This window comes from Quercus suber, unplaced genomic scaffold (genome assembly GCF_002906115.3).
Source record: "Quercus suber isolate HL8 unplaced genomic scaffold, Cork oak 2.0 scaffold_2, whole genome shotgun sequence".
NCBI lineage: Eukaryota > Viridiplantae > Streptophyta > Magnoliopsida > Fagales > Fagaceae > Quercus > Quercus suber.
In genome coordinates this window covers 3799474-3803709 of record NW_027069469.1, presented here as the reverse complement: position 1 = coordinate 3803709, position 4236 = coordinate 3799474, and the positions used below count along the sequence as shown (strand labels likewise).

General features: G+C 35.1%; 1 long non-coding RNA gene across 2 annotated transcripts; it reads right to left on the bottom strand.

The window, feature by feature from the left end:
- Positions 1–1755: 1755 nt before the first annotated feature.
- On the bottom strand, positions 1756–3586 carry LOC112038633 (uncharacterized). 2 transcript variants are annotated; one of them, XR_002885858.2, is made up of 4 exons: positions 3129–3586; positions 2961–3029; positions 2198–2286; positions 1756–2115 (listed from the first exon to the last, which is right to left on the bottom strand). It is a non-coding gene; the product is annotated as an uncharacterized LOC112038633 (long non-coding RNA). The 2 variants fall into 2 exon arrangements; XR_010624979.1 differs by lacking the exon at positions 2198–2286.
- Positions 3587–4236: the final 650 nt, after the last annotated feature.

Sequence of the window (4236 nt, the reverse complement as noted above, 5' to 3'; positions counted from 1 at the left end):
ATAATGTTATTTACCGTACAGTGAGAGTTATGAGAGGATTCAAGCAAGATGCTGCGGTCCAAATCAAAAAATATTAGCGGAGAGTGCTATAAAATCAAGAAAATTAAAATGATTCCTCCTAACAGTCCAAGGCCTTAATAAGCTTCTTTTATAATAATTAATAGCTATGCTGGTAGATATATGGTATTGAAAATTAAGTGGAAAAGGAAAAGGCAGTGGGTCAGCGACAACCGAAAATTTGTAGTGACAAATGTAGAAGTAATATATATATATATATATATATTCAACCTTACGCGTTTTCTATTTGTCAAGGGATGGAAGGTTCGGTTTGTTGTAGTTGACACATGAATGCAGGACACTACAAGAAACTTGGCTATTTTCAATAGTTGAAACCGTTGAAAAAAGTATTAAAAACCGTTGAAAAAAATATTTTCAACAGTTGGAATGACTGTAGAGAACCTTTATTAAAAACTATATCGAGAATATTTTTCTACGGCTTATGCAACCGTTAAAAAAAGTATTACACATTTATCAACGGTTAATAACCATCGAAATATATACACAAAAATGTAGATTAAAGTATGCTTATTACTTTTATCCACAGGCACTCAACCGTTGAAATAAGTATTTTCTTGTTAAAAAAAATAAATAAATTTGGATGCATTCTTTCACATTAATCAAAATTTAATAACCTGAAACAAACTGTAAAAATCAATACAACTCAACTACTCTGCCTACTGCCCTTTACACTCTTAAATTTACATTGTTCATCTACCTTTCAAAATAGAAGATTCTTATAATCTTTAACCTTCAAGACCAATTCATTGGAAATTTTAAAAACTTAGTGACTCACATCTGCCATCCAGACATCTATAGCCGGGTCCTCTTCAATGCGCATGAGATTCCATTAATCACTAAATTCTTTTGATGCCTACAAAAAGTACCAAATTTACTGCATGTTAACTCCAACTACCAGAACAAAAAATGTTATAAGTAGACATGGCAAAACGGGCGGGTCGGGTCGGGTCGGGTTCGGGTCGGGTCAATTGGGTTGCGAGTCAAAACGGGTCATGGGTCAAAACGGGTTATTTTTAAACGGGTCAAACGGATTGCGGGTCAAACGGGTCGCGGGATGAGTCGAGTTGACCCGTATTTTTCAAACAAGTTTTTTTTTTTTTTTTTGTGGAAATAGATGCAATTTGTCAATTGTTTCTAAGTTCTTTAATTGTAATTAGATTTTCATTGGTGATACTATTACCACTTACCAATTACCACTAAACACTTGATACCTAAATTTGGTGCAACTCTTATTCCAGCTTTCTAGAAGCTAATCTTGGTATAATTTTTGATATGTTTAAAGTAGGAAGAGAAAATGAAGATGGCAAGTAAAGAATGACAAACTATAATGGAGTACATAACATATTAAGTGAAGAAGAATAAATAAATATCTTATAAGAATTACACCTCAATCTCAATCTACTCAACGTTGGTAGACGTGGAAAAACGAGCGAGTCGGGTGGGGTTCGGGTAGGGTCAAAACGGGTCACAGGTCAAAACAGGTCATTTTTAAACGGGTCAAACGGGTCGCGGGTCAAACGGGTCAGGTCAAACGGGTCTGACCCGTTTTGCCATGTCTAGTTATAAGCACTGCCTAACATGCCAAAGCTAGACAGTCAGATGCCCCAGATGGGTTTTACAACATTTGAGTTTCATGTCCTCTTTAAATCATTGGCAATTCCTCTAGGCTCCAGAAAATTTTCCAAAGCTCTTAAAAATATTAATGAAAATATTTGTCACATCAAAAATGTTTCTACATGATTTTTTATTGAAATTGCCATCTAGTTGCAAATCCGATTGACGATTTCCATTGACCTCAAATATATTTAACTATAAAAGAAACATGGCATAAGCTCACTTTATCATGGAATCAAGCAACAAGTATTCTGATGTCAAGGGGTAGACAGCAAGATGGAGATTTTTAAAAGCTGTGTACTCCTGCAAAATAAATTCAGCGAGCAGATGGGACACTGCATCTCAGCCTCTAGTAATCTCCTTCTCCTTTGCCTTACACATATCCTCTGCAGACTTGACAAATTTTTTGGTCAACTCATCAACCTGGGAAAAAGAAGGGTCAGATAACTCTCAAAACATTGTAAAACTGATCCACTGTTTTAGTTGTAATTAGCTTAGAACTCACTTCCTTCTCCAATTTTTTTACATCATCTTTTGGGGCATGTGAATATAATTTCTTTGCCGTATCCATTGCTTGTAAAACCAACAAAAAATCTGCTTAGGCACAATAAACATTAAAAACACTGGACCATTTCACAACAATGCATAGAATCAATCATTATCCCTATCTATAATGGCACTCATAGTCTTGTTGCCGCACAATGCTACTAACAGTGTTTTGCACTTCAATACTTGCCACAGTACATTTTATTATGAGCTCACCATGCTAGACACCTAGGAGCCAAGACATTGTCTACTGAAATTTTTAGATCATCCACTAAAACTTAGGTGCCGGATAAATAAATGTGAACCATTTAGACCTCAATTGTAATAATTTTTCACAAACCAGTGGAACAGCAAAATCACACTTGAGACTAATTGAGTTGTCAAGTATGATATAGTTCTAATATCAGAAAATAAAGAATAAGGTCAACCAATTCTTCACTCTCTCCACCAAACCAACCTCTGGCTAGCTAGTGCTTGATGATTCTAGGATGAAAGACAGTAAGGGAGTGAAGAATTGATATTTTTGAAATGAGATAGGCTATTTAACAAGATATAAACCTGCCTCCGAAGCACACAGTGATACAGACATGGTGCTCAGATGACCATAACAACCTCATTCCTCATTCTTTTTGATGTTTGAACAGCAGGGGGAGCAAGTATAAACGTTGTTTAATAATACTCCTGAAATCTAAACATAAAGAAGAAAAAAATTACTGCCATACCTACTGGTGAGCCTTTCTTATACTTTGTCTGGCATCTTCACAAGAATTGGTAACCACCTTACACACAGCCTAGTAGATACAATATTGTGGTCATATAGTGCAAAGATGAAAATTTAAAAGAAAAAGAAACAAATAAATAAATGGCAAGAAGGGTAATAATTGGCTTACCTGTATATGCTCTTTTGTCAATCTGGTCATTGCAGAGCATAAAAAATGTAAATAAGTCAATCAATATTTGCATATATTGAACAAGCTTTATCATGGAAAATACTTACGCATCATTATTAAAAAAAAGATCTTAAATATTGTATCAACCAAAACCACACTTGTCTTAAGCCAAATACTTTTAATAGCTTTATTAGCAAATGGGCTGCTTATTGGACAAGGAAATAGGCAGTGTGAGATTAAATAGAATGACTACTTATGGTGGAATAACTGCAATCAATCGCTCACCATCCACTTTGGGACTTAAGCCTAAAGGAGAAGCAACAATGGTGCTCTCTAACTTTTTAATGGTCTGCATAAAATAGGTGCTACCACTTAAATGAGTCTTTCAAACTGGGACTATTTAGATATGAGCACAAATCAGTATGTCAAAAAAAAAAAAAAAAAAAAAAAAAAAAAAAAAAAACGGCTCCTTCATAACCAATCAAGGCAGTAGGTTATATGGGATAAGTATGATAGGCCACATACTATAGTTGTTCATATTCCCAAAATGTTTAAATCCATCTGTAACCAACCCTAATCTTACATTGCGAGATTCGAGGTCAAAATTAGGATGTTGCAAATCAAACTCCTTCTACTCCTCATTATTAGCCAGATGTCTCATTATCCCATCGTCCACACGTTTGCCTATATACCATCTCATGTCCTTAGCTTTTTAGCCTGACATGTACAATTTCTTTAGTCTCGGTGTCAACAGGAAGTAACGCAATACCTTATAAGGAATCTTCTTACCTTGGGTATGTATCCTTGTACATAGGCACCTTACACACTGGACATTTATCAAGGTTTTTATTTTCCTTCCAAATAGTGCACAAGCATTTTTGCATGCATCTATATGCTCATATGACATGCCCAAGTCACGTAATATCTTCTTTGCTTCATAAGTTGACCTTGGAACAAGTTACCTTTTGGTAAAACCTTTTGTCAGCAATTCTAGCATCATATCAAGTTCCTTATTACTCAAGTTGGTCATTAACTTTACATTCAACATCTCAATAACAAACTTCAAGATAGTATAATCATTGCAACCCGGATACAACTCACGCTTTGC